We start from the raw sequence: 22,797 nt of genomic DNA, 5'->3' as shown, positions 1-22,797 counted from the left end.
GTTACTATTATTTTTGATTGTTTAGGATTTTTGTACATTTCTACACGCATTGGAAACTATTCAATTTATGGAAGATTTGAGTGCGAGTGGCAATGGCATCGATTTCATTCACGTGTTTTTTAAGTTTTTTTTTTTTAATAAAACATACTTCCGCCTTACTATCTGTTATTAACTATTTTTTAATTTTTTATTTTGAGGGTGGTTGGGAGACTGGAAAAATTCCAAAAAGGGCTTGAAAGGTCAGGAACCACTGTTTCGTGGTTAGTGATGGCAGAATGGCACCAACTTGATATACGGGTGGCCCAAAAGTAGGTATACAGGTATTTAATTTATTTTTTAATACCTTCCAACCAGCTAGAAAACTAATGCAAAATTCACACTAGATTTATTGCCTGAAAAAATAAGTAATTTTTGGGGTACTTAACGAGTAACATAAAGTGAACTGCAAGTAGCTTCAAAGCATATAAAATAGTTTAATAACTGTATAGTGGCGTTACCCACGCCACTATATATATACGACTAGATAGCAATATACTTGCCCATAAAAACTTATTGAAGCACAAGTAAAAATATTCACTTAATGAATCTGTTTTGTGCCGGCGCTGGCGGTCGCAAATCAGCTAATGTTCCAGCAAGAAGCATCATCGCGATCATCAGATATATCACCAATATTTTCATGTCTGCCATTTTTAGTTTTCTAGAATACAAAAGTTTGAATTCACTCAGAAGTTCAAGAGCCTTGCGGGATACAAATTAATTACTTTTGTTGCGTTTCGTCAGCGAGAGAGATTTAGAATAGTAAATGTATTGTTGCTACCACATCCTTGCAGTAAGGTAAGTCTCGTGAGGACCCAACTAATTGTTGAAATATACATTCAGTTTTCACTGAACTCTTTGGCTATCTGCGAAAATTTCAACGAGTGTGAGTCTGGATTCCGATGAAAATACATCATAGCCTACAACATAGTTTTTGGATTTTTTGCCGTTGTCTCTACTTGTCTATTCCAGAATTTTTCAAAATCTAATTTCGCGTATCTTTTCTAACAATTTAGCTGTCAAAGTACCCCAAATACCCGATATTCATTAGTGATTAAAAATATTACTGCACTACTTTAATGTCTTGGTTCAATGCATTTCGTCATATCGGCCTTATTATACATTATACAAATCTGCGACAGATATTCGCACCATCAAGTAAGATTGAAGATAATACTCAAACTCTATTTAAAATACAAGTGCATACTTACGATTTAGTAGTTCAGCTTATTGTGTTGATGTGTTTTTACTCTTGCGTCTGAAATTGAATAAATCGCCAACGCCCAAATCTGCCTGTAAAAGTTTACAACACTAACGCTCTTCCTGTTTGTAATAGAATTGATCCCGCAGTCATTTTCCGGTTGCTTCAATTAATTGCATTTGGTTTTCTCTGCACAAGTATGATGAATACAAAATAAATTTCGTCTGTGCTGTTAATCTGTTGAGAGTTTTAATTTGCACTTCTTCAAGACTTGTGATTATCGATATTTACTCGTTCATGATGCACTCCACAATTCTTCAATGATTTTAGTTGCCCTTGGTATTTTAGGACCCGTTACAATTCTTTACTTCTGGCCATGTGTTTCGAATGCATCGCAATTTATGTACAAGCTTCTCAAGCTATTCGCATTTCAATGTTAACCCGTTACTTCGCTTACGAGGGCGCGAAGGCGCGAGGTTTGTCCCTGATCGAATCTTTTAAAAATCCACTGATCGAATTAGTCGTCTTGCTCATTAATAATTAGTCAAATTATTCAATGCCCAGCACCGCATGGCCGTAACCGAGATAATGGACAATGAATTCTTCATTCTATTATACATATCATAACGTCATCTTTTGTATTTTCACTGGTACTGACTGCACAATCGTTTGCTGTACCACGTACTGTCTAACAATATGGGTGTAAGCTGCTGCCATACTCAAGCTTCGCTAAATGAAGCGATTTGCTGTCTCTTCTCTTATTCAAAAATAATAGGTCGCCTACCCATTATTCAATCGGAAACAGCTAGACGGTTTCTCCAGAAGATTTACTTACTGAGGCTCACTAGTTTGATTTTCGCAAGAGGACCGAAGGGCGCTGGAATTTGAAATAAGTTTAAATCCTAACTTGATATGGATATATTATTTTATTGGACAAGAACTTGATATATGGAATATTAACTTACTGACCAATCGATTTTAGTATTTTCAGTATTTGAATGATGAAAGCCGCTGGAAGATATAGCGCCATCTGCCGAATTATAGAAATACAGAATCTCCAATTTCTGTGTCGGCTTTGTAGCTGCAACAAAAGACAAAACGAAGTTGAGAACGATGAAATAGTATTGTAATCGTTTATTCCATATTATTCTCAAACAAAGATTTAGATTGTGGATTAAAGAATAGTCACATAAAATGATTAGCTGTGTGCTTTTGGGCCCGGTGTATCCTATTTAGCGAGATTTGTATTATTTGAGCAAGTAGGCTACTATGCAGCCCAGATTTTACTACAGGTCTTAGTTCATAAACTCACTCTTTTTTTTTCGAGTAACTTTTTTCTATATTAGGCAGCCGAATCTAATTCATCCTAGTGTACTATCTTATTTTCAAGTCAGTAAAAACTAACGCGTAGATATGATGATAGGCAAGATATATAGACGGCAGAGACGGTAGGATATTTTCCAAATTAGTTAGATGTCTTGTCCATTGAAGTTCTTTCATAATTTTTTTCTACCCTTGAGTTCAGTAGAGTCGAAATCATAGAATCGAAACTATGTGCTCTTGCATCCGAATAAGCTAAGTAGCCAGCAGTTACTCGCCAGGAAGTTGATAATAAATACAATTATCAAATCCATTCAGGAAACATTGAAGCGACTATAGCCGAAAATATACATAACATAGCCAAATCATATGCATATAGGGTCAATGGAATAAGAATATGAAGTCAATTCAGATTCAGATATCCTGTTAATTTTTATATACAGTCAGTCAAGTATGCACAACCAGTACTCAAATATGCATATACAGCCAGTAGTCAAATATGCATATGCAGCCAGTAGTCAAATATGCATATACAGCCAGTAGTCAAATATGCATATGCTGACAGTAATCAAATATGCATATACAGCCAGTAGTCAAATATGCATATGCAGCCAGTAGTCAAATTTGCATCTGCAGCCAGTAGTCAAATATGCATATAAAGCCAGTAGTCAAATATGCATATGCAGTCAGTAGTCAAATATGCATACGCAGCCAGTAGTCAAATATGCATATACAGTCAGTTGTCAAATATGCATATGCAGTTAGTAGTCAAATATGCATATGCAGCCAGTAGTCAAATATGCATATACAGTCAGTAGTCAAATATGCATATACAGCCAGTAGTCAAATATGCATATACAGTCAGTAGTCAAATATGCATATACAGTCAATAGTCAAATTTGCATATGCAGTCAGTAGTCAAATTTGCATATGCAGCCAGTAGTCAAATATGCATATGCAGCGGGTAGTCAAATATGCATATACAGCCAGTAGCCAAATATGCATATGCAGTCAGTAGTCAAATATGCATATGCAGCGGGTAGTCAAATATGCATATACAGCCTGTAGTCAAATATGCATATGCAGTTAGTAGTCAAATATGCATATGCAGCCTGTAGTCAAATATGCATATACAGTCAGTTGTCAAATATGCATATGCAGTTAGTAGTCAAATATGCATATGCAGCCAGTAGTCAAATATGCATATACAGTCAGTAGTCAAATATGCATATGCAGTCAGTAGTCAAATTTGCATATGCAGCCAGTAGTCAAATATGCATATGCAGCGGGTAGTCAAATATGCATATACAGCCAGTAGTCAAATATGCATATGCAGTCAGTAGTCAAATATGCATATGCAGCGGGTAGTCAAATATTCATATACAGCCTGTAGTCAAATATGCATATGCAGTCAGTAGTCAAATATGCATATGCAGTCAGTAGTCAAAAAGCATATGCAGTCAGTAGTCAAATTTGCATATGCAGTCGGTAGTCAAATATGCATATGCAGTCAGTAGTCAAATATGCATATACAGCCAGTAGTCAAATATGCATATGCAGCGGGTAGTCAAATATGCATATACAGCCAGTAGTCAAATATGCATATGCAGTCAGTAGTCGAATATGCATATGCAGTCAGTAGTCAAATATGCATATGCAGTCAGTAGTCAAATATGCATATGCAGTCAGTAGTCAAATATGCATATGCAGTCAGTAGTCAAATATGCATATGCAGTCCGTAGTCAAATATGCATATGCAAACAGTAGTCAAATATGCATATACAGCCAGTAGTCAAATATGCATATGCAGTCAGTAGTCAAATATGCATATACAGCCAGTAGTCAAATATACATATGCAGTCAGTAGTCAAATATGCATATGCAGCCAGTAGTCATGTTTGCATATGCAGCCAGTAGTCAAATTTGCATATGCATCCAGTAGTCAAATTTGCATATGCAGCCAGTAGTCAAATATGCATATACAGCCAGTAGTCAAATATGCATATGCAGCGGGTAGTCAAATATGCATATGCAGCCAGTAGTCAAATATGCATATGCAGTCAGTAGTCAAATATGCATATACAGCCAGTAGTCAAATATGCATATGCAGCGGGTAGTCAAATATGCATATACAGTCAGTAGTCAAATATGCATATGCAGTCAGTAGTGAAATATGCATATGCAGTCAGTAGTCAAATATGCATATGCAGCGGGTAGTCAAATATGCATATACAGCGGGTAGTCAAATATGCATATGCAGCCAGTAGTCAAATATGCATATGCAGTCAGTAGTCAAATATGCATATACAGCCAGTAGTCAAATATGCATATGCAGCGGGTAGTCAAATATGCATATACAGTCAGTAGTCAAATATGCATATGCAGTCAGTAGTCAAATATGCATATACAGTCAGTAGTCAAATTTGCATATGCAGCCAGTAGTCAAATATGCATATACAGCCAGTAGTCATGTTTGCATATGCAGCCAGTAGTCAAATTTGCATATGCAGCCAGTAGTCAAATATGCATATACAGCCAGTAGTCAAATATGCATATGCAGCGGGTAGTCAAATATGCATATGCAGCCAGTAGTCAAATATGCATATGCAGTCAGTAGTCAAATATGCATATACAGCCAGTAGTCAAATATGCATATGCAGCGGGTATTCAAATATGCATATACAGTCAGTAGTCAAATATGCATATGCAGTCAGTAGTCAAATATGCATATGCAGTCAGTAGTCAAATATGCATATGCAGTCAGTAGTCAAAAAGCATATGCAGTCAGTAGTCAAATATGCATATACAGGCATCTCAATATGCATACACACAACCAACTATATTGCACGCACAAACAATTAGGATATCACGTTTCATTTTCCAATATATTTAAACGAGCACAGAACGCAACACGTTCCCTCAAACTCCAATATATATACTTGCTGTAAGGATCTGCCTGATGCTGGTTGTGGGGGTCGCAACCAAACTATTGTCCTATTGTAAAGCATCACCGCGATCATCAAATATATCACCAATAGTTTCATGTCTGCTATTTTTATTCTTCTAGAATACGAAAGTTTAAAGTTACGCAGAAATACAAAGGTATCGATGGATACCAATTGTAGCGTTTCTTCTGACCGAGATTTCGAATTTATTTATACAACTTCCTATTATTATATCTTATCTTGCACAACACCAACTGAGAGGTCAAATTTCTATTTGGGTTTCTGCCTAATTCTCGGGCCATTTGAAGATTTACAAGTGCGGATTTTACATTTTGAATTTCGAAATGAATAGAATATAGCCCACAGAATGATTGAAGGAATTTTCGCCGTTTTAAAAATTGCGCATCTATTGATATAAACAACTGCGGCAGTTACAAGCACAATTAAATATCCAAACTCTGTTTAAAATATATACCTACAATTTTAAAAGTTTAGTTTTTCGTGCAGAAGTGTCACTCCTTTTGCGTTCCAAACTGTACAAATCTAATGGAAATCCAACATCCTAATTTGCCTGTCTAAGTTTGCAACACTGAAGCTTTTTCTGTTTGTAACGGAATTGATCCCGCAGTTATTTTCCGGTTGCGACAATTAATTGCATTTGGTCTTCACTGAACTAGTTCAATGAGTTTAAAATGAATTTTGACTGTACTGTTAAAGCTAAAGTTTCGATTTGAACTTTAAAAGCAAAATTTGATTAATCGATATTTACTGCCACCAACACAATTCTTCAGTAATTTCAGCAGCACTTGGTATTGTAGTGTCCATTACGTTTCTTTACTCCTGGACGAGTGTTTCTAATGCACGACCATTTTTGTACAAATTTCTGAAGCTATCCGCATTCCAGTGTTCACCCTTTTTTTCGCCTACAGACAAAAGCGCGTGGCTTTCCATTGAGAGAACTCTGTTAAAAATCAACAGCCCAAACTAGGGTTCACTGCGTTATTAAAGCAAAATTTTCCCATTCAGACAGAATGAAGTTAGTCAATTTTGTGCAGAAGCATAAGTGAAAGTCGTGAACCGCAACGAGATAGGAGTCCAGAGTTGGATCGGTTGTAATTTGTAATTGATGTAATTAATTTCAGTTTTACATGTAATTGTAATGGAGGCATTTTCATTCTGTGTAATTGTAACTGTAATTTGCTAAAATTTTGGCCCAATTCGACTAACTCTTATTATTTTGAAAATGGATGAACATCAAAAAAACGGGGCTCCCAAAGTATGCGAACCAAGATGGCGGACATCGGAATGTAATATGTGTACTAGGTTAGGGTTAGGCCATAATTTTAGGTATAAATACTACGGGAGGCTCTTGGCTAGTCTCCGAACTGATAATAGGACTAAAATAAGGAAAATTGGAAATCATCGCCTAACCCTAACCTGTTACCCATGTTACGTTCCGATGTCCGTCATCTTGGTTCGCATAAGGAGCACCAAAAAAACTCTTCCGAAAACTCTGTTGAACCACTTCCTGCACCATTGTCAGAGTTTTTTTAGCACTGAGGCATGCTGTAACAACTACAAAAAGAAACTTAAGTTCTCAACCAAGGCTTCGCCAAACTTGATCACGCACTTGTAGAAATGTTCTCCCCATCTTTATTGGGGTCAGAAACTTTTCGCAGCCTAATCTTCATCAAGTGCAATCCAACAGTTTTGAGCAAGTGAAAATGTAAATACGAATCAAAATGGTATAAATGTAAATGTAATTGTAATTTGATATTTTTTTTGCATTGAGTAATTGTAATTGTAATGTAATTGAAAAATTTAGGGAAGTAATTGTAATTGAACCAAATTAATGTAATTGACTCAACTCTGGATAGGACTACCAGTTTCGTTAACGATTGGCGATATTGCCAGACCAAATGAGCTATAAAATATTCGGGCAATAATTCTGAAAACTAAGGCTTTATTTCAACAAGTGTCATGCACAGGAATTCTTCTTTATTACAAATTTAAGACAATAATTAATTTATGTAATTGAAATATATAAATTCACACGAAACATTTAGATGAAAAGTGGCAATTCAAAACTTTTATAATGCACTAGAGCAGGGGTCACCAACGCGTTGCCCGTGGGCACCAAGTCGCCCGCGAAGTCCATATGAGTCGCCCGCAGGTCTGTTCCAAACTAAGCTTAATAACGGCTCTTATAAGTAAGCTACATCAATTAAATTTTGTCCTGCTATTTTAGTATAAATCACACTTATATGGAAACTAGAAATGACACTATAATAATTATTGTAACCATCAACCTTATTTTTATTTGACCTCAGTAATGTGACGGGTCAATTAACACTCTTCCAATTATGACATCACACTGAGATCACTTTCCACGAACCCGCGTTTTTTCTTGTCCGTTGGTTAGCGGAGCAGTATACAATTATTGATTCCAAAGAAAAATCCATCATTTCCACGATAAATGGGAGGTGGATATATTTTTACCACCATGAAAACAGCCTGCGTGCGTCTCATTAGTGGGGCGATTTTAGCGACGGCAAAGCGGAGAAATATTTCACATCTTGTCACGTAATCTTCCGCGCTAACTACCCACTAGTCAGCACAGTACGGACAGAAAAAGCTCGCGAGTCAAATCATACAGCAATCCTATTTTACAAGACCATCGTTTGTTTCAACCTATCCTTTCGAATCAACATTTTGGACATAAACTCAGGATAGGAGGAGATTTACATATTTATCCCGGGGGAGAAGATAGCGGATAGGACGGCTTAACCATATGACAAACCACAGCTTCTCGCCGGTCACCTTTCGATGTCGGGTATGGGATTAGTTAGTTATTTGTTTCCGGAAGCATGAACTTGATGGCGAAGAAAGCCTCAACCGACCAGCGGTTACGTGAACCACCCTTACGGCGGCAAGGAGTCCAGCGATTCTTTCGTACATAACTATCCCCGCATGGGATTCTAACCTGCGAACCTAACGCCTAACACGATGGGCCGTAGCGCCGCGACTCACTCCACCAGGAACAAACATGGAACACGCCTCACTGATGAAAATCTGCAAGACTCGCTCAGAGTTACAGTGTCAAGTTACACGTCGGAGTATAATACTCTGCAACATTTGGTAGTACAACTGTTAAGTCCACTTTATCTTAGACTTGTGCAGATTGTTGACAATCAATTTAAAAACACTCAGTTTTGAAATACAAGTGTTATTGATAGAAATTTATTTGCAACGTTGTGATATGCTTTTGATTTCCTGAAGAATCCTAAAGTTTATTAGTGTCTATACTTCACTAAATACCAGTAATTATATCAATAATTGAAGCTTAATCGAGCAAGTTCAATCGAGTTTTTTAGAAGTGTACATTGAACTGGTAGCCCGCAGCTTAATCTGTACCCAAGAAGTAGCTCTCGGCTTCGAAAAGGTTGGTGACCCCTGCACTAGAGGGTCGATCAGTAATTTCAGAACTAAAACTTGCAACAATATAAATAAGTACAAGTTTTTTTTATTTCCCCTCCAAAACATATCCAAAACAATGAACACACAGAAGATGGGAGAATCGGGAAAACTGGACAAAGATGTAATAATAATTAAAACACGTAGAAATAACGGAGCACCCGAAGTATGTGCAGCATGATGGCGTACAACCTGAACATAGTATGTGTACCAGGTTAGGGTTCAGGTTGTGTGTCATCTTGGTGCTCATACTTCGAGAGCGCCGAAATAACATTATTCTTCAAAACTACGTTCAAAATTAGGCTTTTAAATATTAAACTTGCAGCATAGACTTCTTAATTTTTGACCAAAATTTTTTACTAATATATACATTCATACAATACACGGTTATTCTAACGATTCGATTCTTAAGGTAAACCAGCGGGAATTGGTCTTGGCAGATCTTCCATATTCATTTCTATTATGACCAACACAAGAACATATATCAACATCCAGGAGTTCATTCTGGCTCTCTGGTGCTGTAAACGTGAGTAAAATTGGTTTTATTAGAAAAATTTATGGAGCAGTATTTTAGCAGGCATCCGCCTGCCCGGATATCTGACTGAAAACGACAGACTAGCGGGTAGGACTAAATAAGCGTTTCCCTGCATTTGCAACAAAACAACGGGGTAAAATATCAGGTTTCACAGAAATTAAATAAATTTATATTTTGATAGCGACTTGAACCATCTTTCAGTTACAGGCTAAGTGATCAAAATATAAAATCGATTCAACTATTCGTGACGGTTTTCCTCAACAACAAAAAAAAATAACAACAACAAAATTAACCATATGTGCATAAATAAGTGGAGATTGAAACTTACTTTGAATTCCTGTGTGTTTTGCAGGCCTCTTGTTGATATGCTTGCACTTGTGTATCACAGACTAAAAGCGAAAACTCAACCTGGTGCGTTTCCGAGTCTCAGATATATTTCTTCCGAGGAAGTATTTTTGGCTGTTTCCGACTGAATGATTGATAGGCAGCTTATAATTTTTGAGAGAAGTAAAAGTCGAAAAAGCTTATACAGGATGTTCATAAAGCACTAGTGCAATTCCAATTTTAATGAAAAGTCAGTTGTTAATATATATATATATCTTGACCTGGGTTTGGAATATTTCAACAGTGTTTAATTTAAGTTTTCACTCTATTATTTACACCGTTAAATACTCAACAATAGTTGCCCAACCGTTTTATACCGATTTTAATGCAATACTATATGAACACCCTGTGGCACATGAAACTGAAAGGTAGACTGCACCCATATTATTGTCGGAGCCAATGGGTTAGGTCTGACATAGGAAAACTAAGGCCCGTAAGCCAAATCCGGCCCGTTGGGTAATCCAATGTGGCCCGCATAATGTTGCCCGAAAAGTTTGCCCACCCCTGGCGTTGGGATGTCAAAATCATTACTCTGATGAGGTGGTTGCATGAAATTTGAACCGCGACTAATCGACCAATCTATTTCAAATTATCAGTTCCTTACTAAAAGTTCGGCAATACCGCGAGAATGACTTTTCTGAGGAGTAACCTATAGAAGATGATATTTTACCAAAAATGTTCTATATCGGAATTGAATGAACAATCAAAAAATATATGAGAATAATTTGTGTCAGTATATTTGGGCATTGAAATTGGAAGTCAAATAGAACCACTTGAAACTAATTACATAAGTTCAAAGTCATATAAATATAATGTATTATGAAATATTTATATTTATCTCAGGTTAGAGGGAAGTCAATATTGTGGACGAATCTAAGTTAAACCACGGACACTCGTAAGTTCACCAGTTCATGTCGGGTATATGAATAGTTAACGAGTTATGGACTTTATGATGATAAAAGCTTTAACCAACAAACGATTATGTAAACCCCCCTACGACGGCAATGACCCCAGTAATCTTGCCTCAAACAATTATCTATCATATAAATTGCAACAGTGGGAGAATGTTCCCAACAATTACCCAAATTCGCACAATCTGGCGCTCCAGAAGTGGTGTGGCGGTAACTAATTTTGCTTGCCTTCCTTACATCAAGTTGTGAGGACGGAAACTTATGGACAGGAGGTATATTCACTTGGTTAACACAGACAGTCCCGAACTCGTAATAAAACGAATATAGGGAAAATTGGAACAAAATTAAGGCCTAACCCTAACCTGGTACACATACTACGGGAGTATGCTACCCATAATACCATAAATAACACAAAAATATAATATAGTATAGTATATTATGTATACATAACTTTCATAGAGTAAATACACTAAATATAGCTTTTATTATATCATATTTTCTTCAGTATATATTTAAACATGCATGAAATAAAATATCATATTTCAGGTCCCGGTACGCAATTCACCAAATTTCCAGCAAATCAGAATCGTCTTCAAAATCTGAAAGTAAATAATGTGTTTATATATATATATAAGTCCTAAGTATATCTTAAGCATATACCTTGAGTGGTAAAAGTATTGCATCACAGTACACAAATTACGCTCTATGTAGAGTTTTATCAGACTAAAGCAGGGATTGACACGGTTTTTGTACCAGGGGCCAAAACTTTATCCCACCTAATCTGGCGGGCCATGTAAGTGAGACGTAAAAAGTTACATTTTATGAACAATATTCAGTGTTACAAAAGCAAAAGTGGAAAACAATAAGCCTCGTGCAAAAACTAAATTTAATCGGAATCTCAACAAATTACTCGAGCTATTTTTAGCTAAAACATCAAAATTTGGTTTTAGTTTGGTCGTAGCAGCAATCAGGTGGGCCAGATTGAATCACCCAACGAGTCGGATTTGGCCTGCGGGTCATACTTTGCCCATCGTGGCTAAAGACCTATTTTTAAAAAGCAGTTTGTGAAAATGAGAAGAAAAGAAGATTCTTAGAGGTCAGTTAGTTACTTACGCAATTACTTTAAAACGCTTTTAGTGTTGTAGTGGGCAGGACTGTCTCTACTATATGTGGGACTGTGCGTGGGCGTTACTTTGAATTCTAGGTTTCGGAGCTTCCGTGGATGGCGGACACCATAAGTATGTGTACCAGATAAGACATAATTTTATTTGAATTTTCCTTATTTTGGTTCTATTACGATTTCGGGGACTAACCAAGTGACTCCAGTAGTATTTGTACCTGAAATTATGGCCTAACTCTAACCTGGTGCACATACTACTTTCCAGTGTCCGCCATCTTGGTTTACTTACTACAGAAGAACCGAGATTTCAACATGCTTCTCGACATGCCAAATCCTGTAACCATTGTCTATATTTGTAATAGAATTTTCGTGACTTCTGAATTTTTGCGTTCTAGTAGTGAAAGATACAAAAAAATGAAAATATTTTTGCTAAAATTTACTCACAGGTATGACGATGATGGTGATGCGCTGGAGGCGGTGGCGCAGGGGGCAGGGCCATTGCTGTTCCAACCAAAACGATCAGCATAACTATCAGAAAAAACACGTAAAATTTCATATCCATCATTCTCGTGTTCTAAAAATAAAAAATTATTGCTCAAAGATATGTTCACGTCGGTCGCGCATCGGTACCGGTGCGGTAAGGCCTGTGAACACAAAGTTGGCTGAAAATATCAGTGAACATAGTCTTAGTGATTCAAGAGTCTTGCTGCACACTAACACAAATATATTTCTGTAACGTTTCTTCTGATCAAGGTTGAACTATGTTTGTCTGAATGAGTCGGACCTCGTTCAGACGAAACGTTAAAGAAATATATTTGTGGTAGTGTGCGACAATACTCTTGAATCACTAGTTATCTTTGCTCTTGCTACAGCACCCTTGCATTATAAGCATACGGATCTGCCTGCACAAAAGCATTTAGTCCCGCAGAAACCCAATCGTTAGCGCAAAGGAACACAGCCTTGTCGTAACTTTCTCATTTATCATTGAAAATTTAAAAACGATTGTTTCATTAGTAGCGAAGTTAATCGATTTATTCTCAATAACAACCCAACAAGAAGAATTACAATAACTCAGCAACACCATAAATGAGTTCATTTCGTAATGAATAATGAGTTACAACTGGATAAATCCCAAACACTCAAGGCGAAAAGTCGGCGCTGCAGAAGTGTATGTACCATGTAACTAATTTTATTCGCCCACTTTACATCAAGTTACATCAAGGGACTGAAGCCTATGGGCAGGGGGTATATTCATTTTGCTCACACAGCAGTCCCCAAACTCATATTAGAACTGAAATAAGGAAAATAGGTATAAATTTATTGCCTAAACCTAACCTGGTACACATATGACGTTCCGGTGTCCGTCATTTTGGTTCGCATACTACAGGAATACCCGAAATTCTACCTTAATTTACTCACCCGATTTGATTCTCAGCGTCAACGCAGCACTTTTAGTTGAGGAAAACGACGCTGAAATATGTTATCGTTACCAGACTGTAACCTTCCCAGAGAAAAGAAAAGCGAACAAGAAAAGATTGATAATTTACATGAAACGCCAAGCCCGCTCCAACTTGCCCAAACACGGACAAACAGGATGGATTACAGCGTTTGACAAGTGATCAATATTTTTGTTTAATCTTGTGAGGGGCCGTGCAATCGTTGCTGGCCTAATTCCGAGCAATAAGATTAATTAGTTCGGATAATGAAATATCAACAAACTGATAAACAGACGGCTGTATTGTGCTTGCGTACGTTGGCGGTAAAACAATCTTTGTTGCTTACCTAATTTCATCCCAAGCCATCAGTCAATTGTATTGCTGTTCCCACGCCATTCACCAAAATAAAAAGACATCAAGTTGAAGGATTATAGTTAATTCACTATAAAAATTTAAAAATTTGCGCCTACACGAAACAGATGCTCAAATGCATGAAAACGAAAAATTAAAACTGCGCTTCCACCTGAAACACATTAAACATAGCTTGCTTTATTCTTTATATATCTTTATTAAATCAATCAAAAATGTTCTAAATAAAATAACATCTTTCAGGTCCCAGTCCACAATTCATCCAGTTTATAGCAGATCAGTATCGTTTTTAATACCTGAAACAAGTAAATAAAGTTTAAATTTATAAGTTAATACTGGCTGATTCGAAAGCATTTCATTTCACTTTCACAAATTACATTTAGTTTCCTTTCTTTAGACCAAAGTCAGATTTTTGTAATCAAGTAGCCTAGTTTATGACAATGATGAGAAAAGAACATGCATTTAAATATGTTAGTATGACACAATCAACCACAATTTCCGATTTTGCATTGTTTTCACACTTTTGTAAGCTTTTAGTGAGGCAGTGGATAGAACCGGTCTCACTTAAAATGCGAGGCTCCATGCGGGAAATTTACTCACAGGTATGATGAGGATGGTTCCTTGATGGCGGTCGTGGATGCGGCGGTAGTGGAGGATGGGCCATTGCCGTTCCAATCAAAACAATCAGTAGAACAACTAGGCAAAACACGAATAATTTGATATCTAACATTCTGAAAAGAAAACAATACTTAAATACAGCTACACTAAGATTATTAGTACCGGCACAGTAAGGTCTGGGACTATCAAGTAAGCTGAAATGGAAAGACCGCCGGAGATGCAATACGAAAAGATAAATTGTAATACAGGGATGAGCAATTACTTTTTTGAGCGGTCCATTTACAGATAATAGACTTAGTCACTGGGCCAGAAGCTCATAACTCGATATGAAAATCTATGAATAAAAAACAGTATATTTACGAAGGCTAGTTCAACGTTCATATAATAGCACATGTAAGAATTGTCTTCATTGACATTATTTTCATTGATATTTTTTTTTTATATCTGTAAACACTAAAGTCGTAATTTCAGCCGACACAAGTGGGCCGGATGTAACACATCGTATAACTAGATAACTAATAAATAACTAAATATTTGGACTCAAAGCGTCGCGTGTCGCCACTGGTAAGTCTTTATATGTAAATGAAATGATGTAAAAGGCCTCGATCATCCATACAAATAAAAAAGAGAGTAATTCCCAAAGCTATGGTTCTATCGACGATTACCACGGAGGTCGCATTGGTACGAGATAGGCCTTAGCCGAGTTTGCTGAAAAGATCGGATTGAGCGCAGAGTCTTATTTATCAATGTGTACAATGAAAACAAGACTGCTACCGAACCTCTAATTATACCCTATATGGGTTCGAACTACGTGGAGGACGATAAGTTTCACAGGATTGCCAGACTTCTCGCGTAGCAGGGGAGTTCACGTAACCACAGATTATTATGATTTCTTTAAAGTCCATGCATACCAGGGAAAAGAATCCTATATCTTACAAGGATTGGTAAGCAGACTTGAGGCCGCGGTTTGCCATGTAATTAGGGCTGGGCATTTCGAATCGGTTCAGAGCAAAATTTCGAATCGCCGCCATCTTGTTTTTTTTCTTTCCGCCAATGGCCGAGGTAAATTTCTCAATTTTTTTGTTGAAGTCATATTTTTTCAACGCAATTCTGACTCTTTTCTGTAGTGAGTTATTGATGAAAACGTGTTATTTATTGTGTGTGAGCGCTCAGCAATCTGATTGATGGATTTTGTGATTTATGTGTCTATCTAGATCAGTGCTCTTCAACAGAGGTTCCGCGGAACCCTAGGGTTCCGCAACACATGCAGTGGGGTTCCGTGAGTTTATAGGGTTCCTTAGGGGTTCCACGTAAAGAAAAAAATGTTTAATTCTGAGGAAACCTTCAAAAAACATGGAAAGGAATATTTTTGGATTTCTCTTCACAAAGAGGGTGCAGCAATTGCAAAAGAAGCATTAAAACTTCTGTGTCAATTTCCTAATAACTATTTGTGTGAAACAGCATTTTCTGCTTTAACAACTATTAATAGCAAAAAATGAATTGTTCAAAGAGAGTAGACATGAGTATGAAAAGTGCTTTGAGCGCCGTGGAGCCACGATTCGAGAAGATTGCAAAGAAAATGCAAGAACAACCTGGTCATTGAATTTCACGCTTGTTACCTTCTTTCTGTTTCGTTGTTGTTTTTTTCGTTCGGTGTTTTTTTTATAATTTTGTTAATTGAGGTTCCATAAAAAACGAAAAATGATATCAGGGGTTCTGCAATAACAAAAAGGTTGAAGAGCACTGATCTAGATTCTAGAGCAGTATTCGGCAACCTTTTCTAAGAGACGAACCGATAAAGCCGGACCAAAATTTTGGCGGACCACCTTTGTGTTGACAATATATTTAAAACAAACGTGATGCTATTTATTGCGAAATCTGTATTTTTTTGCTGGCCATTGATTGTTCCCAATTTGGTGACATGGTCGACAGTGATACACGTTACGTGTTTCTACGTTCAGCCTACTTCGGTATTTCTTATTTGTAGTTGTCAATATTGAAAACCCGACCTCACATAAAGAAAAAGGTAACAGCGCCGCAAACGCCTGGGTATTTGTATAAGATTATGGACCAAAAAACTGGCAAGGTATATTTCGCAAAGATGCTTTTTAACTCATTATCATTTGAATCAACTGCCTGCCCTATATAACAAAATCTCGCCGTCGACGAAACAATCGCATCGTTCGAAGAAGTTTGAAATGCTTCATTGCATCATTTAAGAGTTTATTATGGCTTTTCAAAATCAAACTTGCAACATAGACTTCTCAATTTTTAACATAAAAGTTTTATTAAATATATACATTCATACAATAAATGGTTATTCTAAATATTCGTTTCCTAAAATAAACCAGCGGAAACCGGTCTTGGCTGGTCTTCAATAGTCATTTCTATCATGAACAACACAAGAACATATATCCACATCCAAAAGTTCATTCTTGCTGTATGGTGCTGTAAAAGTTAGCAAAATTGCTTTTATTAGAAACATTTATGGAGCAGTAATTCAGCAGGCACCAGCCTATCCGGATATCTGACTGAAAACGGCGGGCAACCTTAAAAGCAGAGTTTTACTGCAATTGAAATAAAACAGCACGGGAAATATCACGTTTCATACAGATTAGTAAAAGAAAAAAAAAATTGATTAGCGGATTTTAACCATGTTTCAGTGATAAGTAATAAAAATATAAACTAGATTCAACTATTTGTGGCGGTTTTTGCCCACAGCAAGAATTTAGCACAATGATCCATATGCCCACTTCCAGTCCTGTTCTCACGTAAATTTTATTTCTCAAATTGTTTTAATTCTTTTGCTGATTTACTTTTTTTTTTTTCTTTACTTATTTTGCTTCTACAATGGTGTCGCTGACATGATGACTCTTGATAGTGTTTTCACGATCCCTCGTCAAATTTTGTACGTTTTTGGTTCAATGAATTTGTTTAATTTTTACTATTTGTTTAAATGTACAATGTTTTAGCACGACGAAAAATAAATATCTGAATCTGTTCCATAATATAAAACAAGGGTGTGTAATTTTTAATTCGGGAGGGCCAGATACCAATAACTGGATGAAATCGCGCCTTTACTTAACCTTGGATTTGTAGTAGTTTTGGTTACTGACCTCATACCATGCGTTTTTAGCTTTCGCACAGGCTAGCTGTTAGGGTAGTATAACGTCATAGGCATAGATGATAAATTGGGAATTGGAAATACTCGCCGTACCGCATTGGAAATTATTTTCGCTGCCCGCATGTCGTTTAAAATAAGCATTTCTTTGTGTGCCTCACACTTTTTCTGTGTTTTAGGTCCTTTTGTTGATATGCTCGCACTTGTGTATCACAGACTACTGGTGCGTTTTCTAACCTCAGGTATAAATCCTCCGAGAAAGTATTTATGGCTGTTTCCGACTGAATTATGGATAGGCAGCTTATAGTTTTCGAAAGAAGTAAATACCGTCAAAGCCTTTTAAATATACAGGCCGCTCATAAAGCACTGTTACAATTTAATTTTGATATGAAGTCAGTTCTCAATATATCTTAAACTGGGTTTGTTATATTTCACCGGTGTTTAACTTAAGTTTTGACCTTCTTTCCTACACTTTTATACTCGACATGGAAGTCACATAAGTTCATAGTCATATATGGTACGTAGGATGGAATTTTCATATTTATCCCTGTGGAGGGGAGAGCCAATGGATTGGCTTAATCTAAGTCGAACCACGGCCTCTTGTAAGTTTATCAGTTCACGTCGGATATAGGAATAGGTATTTTTATTATTCGCGTGGACTTTATGGTGGCAGAAGCTGTAACCAACAAACTATTCTGCCAACTCCTGTGGCGGCCAGGATTCCAGCAATCTTCAGTCACCCGATTATCCACCATATGAATATCAACTGTGGGAGAACGTTCCCAACGATTGCTCAGATTCGCATAATTTACCATAAATAACACACATGTGTACTGAAGTATAATATATTATATTCATTCATATAAGTATATATAATGTTCAAAAATCAAACACACGACACGTAGCTTCCATTTATTACATATCCTCTCCAGTATATATATCACCTTAAACATGCACCAAATATAATATCGTATTTCAGGTGTCAGATCGCAATTCACCAAACTTCTAAGGTATCAGGTCCATCTTCAATAACTGAAATAACCAAATAAAATAAATATAAAACAATAATGACTTGTTTGAAAATAGTTTAACCTAGTGGTTCTCAAACGTTGGGGCACAATAATTTTTTGAGGGGGCGCGAAGCTAATTGAAAATAAATATATTCGTTAGATTTAATCTTACCCGCCTTATTTTAAATATTTAACTTTTTTATTTTGGATATTTACGTCCCATTTACGTATTTTCTTTAAATAAAACAAGATTTCGCCTTATTATCTGTTTTTTTGCAGCTTATTATTAGCTAGTTATTTTTAAGATGGGGCGAGACTTGACAAATTCTAATAAGGGGGCGTGAATTACTGAATTTGTCTGAAGAGGTCTGACCTTGGTGAAGCGAGGTTGCGGAAATATATTTGTCTTATTGTGCAGCGAGACTCTTAAATTACACAGAATAGCTATCCCGACTTTTGCTACAGCATCCTTGCATTACATGCATACGGATCCACCGGCATGGAAGAAAAATAAGTACTTGGTCTTATAGAAACCCAATGAAAAAATAAAGTCGTATTGCCTTTGTATTTCAATACAAATAATTTTTTCCAAAATTCACTTACAGGTATGTTCATGATGGTAAAAATGGTGCATTGGAGGCGGAGCCACTGCTGCCACCATCAAAGCGATAACCATAACTTTCAGACAAAACACGAATAGTTTGGAATTCATCATTTTTTCTTTGAGTTCTAGAAATATATAAACAGAAGTTTGGAACGTAAAAATAAAATCGATATTTTTAAATTAGGGCTGTGATGTCAGAGACTGGCATGTTTTGATTGGAGACGGTACCGGAATCGTATTTTCTCGCCATGAAGCCTATTATCGTGCAAAATAAGTATTTTTTTTACTGTTTCAAACCTCATGGTGTTCGTGCCTTCAATCAAATGCATCATTAGCTAGTGAAACTCACAACTCGCAATCTGGCTTCTATTACTGTTCGAATTATTAAAGGTGGATGCAAACATATGTATTACAGTAATAATTGATAAGTAAGTAAAAAATATCAGTACACACAAATACAAGGTAAAAATTTCCCCTAAAAACAAAAAAAATCGTGACTGAGAGCCACTGATGTAAGGGTTGGCTAATAATATATGTATGGATTTGGGGTTTTGTACAGTTTAAAAGGTTTGTCTATTAGTTGGTCCATCTAAAAAAAATTTCAACAGCGATAACAAAAATTGGATCTTTCATACAAAGCCCCGCCGGCCGCCACTAATGCAAAATGTGGAATTTAAGGAAAACACCCTCGCAACTTTTAGAATAACAGATTAGTAATCATCCAGTTGGGGTTAGGAATGATTGAAAAATTGAACTTCCCGCGAAATCTGCATTCCTAACTTTAACTGAATAATCAATAATTTGATTATTTTGAGCTATGGCGAGGTGTTTTTGACAGGCGATTTGTACAAAAGCTCCCCAAAATTTAGAAAAACTATATAGGTCCACTCCGTATCCGATAATGGATTACAAGTTACAAATGGTTGAATTAATTCCAAATCAGAATTTGGATTGGTGGGCGTCGATAGGCGTGTTATGCTGAATTCAAAATGCTTTCAAGTCGCATGCTGAACAGTATTTAGTGGCGTGCAAAGCGGATATACGTTTTTTTCCAATAACTTGGACAACCTTAACTCGTCCCGTTAACCCAAAATGACATCGAATTCACGCATTTTTGACAAAATTCAAAACACATTCAAAACGATTTGCCCCAAACCAGACTCCGCTATACTAAATATTTCCCATCAATGATATATGTGTTGGCTTTGTCATTTTAGAGTTAATATAAATCACTGTGCTAACGGTTAGCACAACGCCTTTGGATTCATAGCCTTAGTGTACCATAATATTAAGCTGTCCTATCTCTCATTTAAATAATGAAAACTTATCGTAATTCACCCACCTGCTTCTGTTCACAGCGTCAACGCAGTCTAGTTGAGACGAAAATGCGTTCATTATTACCAGGTTCTAACATTTACTGATAGAAGAAACAGGGCAGATAAGATTGATAGTTTAAAGGAAATACCCAACCCGTTTCATCTTGTCAAATCGGGGCAAACAGAATATGATGCTGCGTTTGACAAGTGATCAATATTTTCGCTTCAATATCTTCTAGCACATACTAAACTCAGCCACGAAACGAATTTCAACCAAACCCACGTAAGTGTGATCAGTGGCGCAATGATAAAACTGTTCCCGACGCCTAGCAATATGCGCAGACTCTACCGCGTTTAACACATAAACCTCATATTGGAAACACATTGCACATAACTTGCTATATAACATAGGTTCTTTATTAAAATATGTTCCACTTGCAGCATGAAAATATCGTAGTTAAGCTCCCAGTCCAAAATTCACCAAGTTTCCAGCAAATCCGGATCATTTTCAAAAACTGAAACAAGAAAATATAATTTATGTATGTCAAGACTGACTTGTTTGAAAATATCACGCTTTCACAAATTTTGTAACCCTTTCATTAGTACAGACTTCTTCAGTCAAGTAGTTTATAACAATAATAAGAGAAGAACATGCATTTGAAAATGTAAAATTTAGTCAGTAACACAATCAACGCTGGCATTGTTTTCCCAGTTTCGCAAGCTTTTAGTGAGGCAGAGTTTAAAGCCGGTATCACATATTGCAGGCCTATGAGATTATGAACGGTATATTTACTCACAGTTTTGATGGTGGTGCATTGGTGGTGGCGGTGGGGGAGGCGGGGCCATTGCTGTTCCCGTCAATACAAGCAGTAGAACAACCAGACAAAACACGAATAATTTGATATCCAACATTCTGAAATTAAAACAATTTTTAAACATAGGCACACTAGGATCAAGAGTACTGACACGGTAAGGTGTGAGACTGAAAGTAAGAAGTAAGCTAAAAAATGAAGCATTGCCGAAATTGCGATATGAAAAGATACAGTGTAATACAATTATTTTTTGAGTGGGCCATTTACAGAAAATAGACTTAGTTACTGAGCTGGAGGCTCAGAACCCAATAAGAAAAACTATGAATGAAAAACAGTTTATTTACAAAAGCTACATAAACGTTCAAATATTAAAAAGCACAATGTAACAATCTCGATCATTATGACATTATTTTCATCGATATTTTCAACGTAAATTTATATCCATGAAAACTATAGTCGTAATTCCACTAGTGGGTCAGATGGAACACATCGGTGGCCGTTTGTAATTTTTCCACCCATAGTGTAATAATTCACGAACCTGATTCAATTCACAGCGTCAATGCAACACCTTCAGTTGTCGAACACAAGACTAAAATATCAGACTGTAATCATCCCAGAAAACCAGAGATTGATAAAAAGATTGGCAGTTTAGGAAATAACAACATAGCGCAATCTTGTGAAACGCGGGCAAAACAGGATGTGTGATCTCCTTTAAAAGGCGATCAATATTTTCGCTTTATCTCTTTACAAGCCATCTGACAATTTCATCACTGCTTATATATAATATAGATGCTTATACCGCGAAAAAGAGATCAGATATATATACAGATAACTACAATAAAGCAATGCATAAATATTTGGACTCAAAGCGTCGAGTGTCGCCACTGGTAAGTGTTTATCTGTAAATGAAAATATTAGGTACTGATGTAAAAGGCCTCGATCATACATGCAAATAAAAAAGAGTATGATTCCCTAAGCTATGGTTCCATCAACTACTAACTTGGGGGTCGCATCGGTACGAGGAAGGCCTTAACCGCGTTTGCTAAAAAGATCGGATTTGGCGCAGAGTCATAATTTTTAACTGTGTACAATGAAATCAAAACTGCTACCGAACCTCTGATTACCCTACATGGGTTCGAACTACGTGGGGGACAATAAGTTCCACAGGATTGCCAGACTTCTTGCGTAGCAGGGTAATTTGACGTAACCACAGATTATTATGATTTCTTCAAAGTCCATGCATACCAGGCAAAAGAATTCTATACCTCACAAAGGATTGGTAACTAGACGTGAGGCCGCGGTTCGCCATGTAATTAGGACTGGGCATTTCGAATCGGTTCAGAGCAAAATTTCGAATCGCCACCATCTTGTTTTTTTTTCTTTCCGCCAATGGCCGAGTTTATTTCTTCATTTTTGGACACGTTTAGTGGCCATAACGATCGTTTTAAAATTTTGTTGTTATTGTTATTTTCTTTCGTCATTATCATTAAAAAATCGCTTTTCTCTTCGAATACTGCACCAATTGCTTTGAAATTTTCAGTGGTTAAAGATAAAATATTTCTCCAGAAAGCTATTACGTTTTTTT

General features: G+C 36.6%; 2 long non-coding RNA genes across 3 annotated transcripts in view; both read right to left on the bottom strand.

Moving 5' to 3' along the window:
- LOC120334922 (uncharacterized) overlaps positions 1-22,029 on the bottom strand; it is a 105,826-nt gene extending 83,797 nt beyond the window's left edge. Inside the window, exons 1-5 of one of the 2 annotated variants that reach the window (XR_005568579.2) lie at positions 21,751-22,025; positions 21,198-21,313; positions 20,427-20,915; positions 19,084-19,209; positions 18,302-18,502 (exon numbers count right to left, since the gene is read on the bottom strand). This is a non-coding gene — a long non-coding RNA (uncharacterized LOC120334922). Of the gene's footprint in view, positions 1-18,301; positions 18,503-19,083; positions 19,210-20,426; positions 20,916-21,197; positions 21,314-21,750 lie in introns of those variants that run through there. The other variant, XR_005568580.2, reaches the window with a different exon arrangement.
- On the bottom strand, positions 11,224-13,514 carry LOC144425886 (uncharacterized). The gene is made up of 3 exons (XR_013477709.1): positions 13,346-13,514; positions 12,371-12,500; positions 11,224-11,405 (listed from the first exon to the last, which is right to left on the bottom strand). It is a non-coding gene; the product is annotated as an uncharacterized LOC144425886 (long non-coding RNA).
- Positions 22,030-22,797: the final 768 nt, after the last annotated feature.

The sequence above is a fragment of the Styela clava genome, chromosome 1 (genome assembly GCF_964204865.1).
Source record: "Styela clava chromosome 1, kaStyClav1.hap1.2, whole genome shotgun sequence".
Lineage (NCBI taxonomy): Eukaryota > Metazoa > Chordata > Ascidiacea > Stolidobranchia > Styelidae > Styela > Styela clava.
The sequence above is the reverse complement of the archived record's forward strand: the minus strand, read 5'-3'. Positions and strand labels throughout refer to the sequence as shown.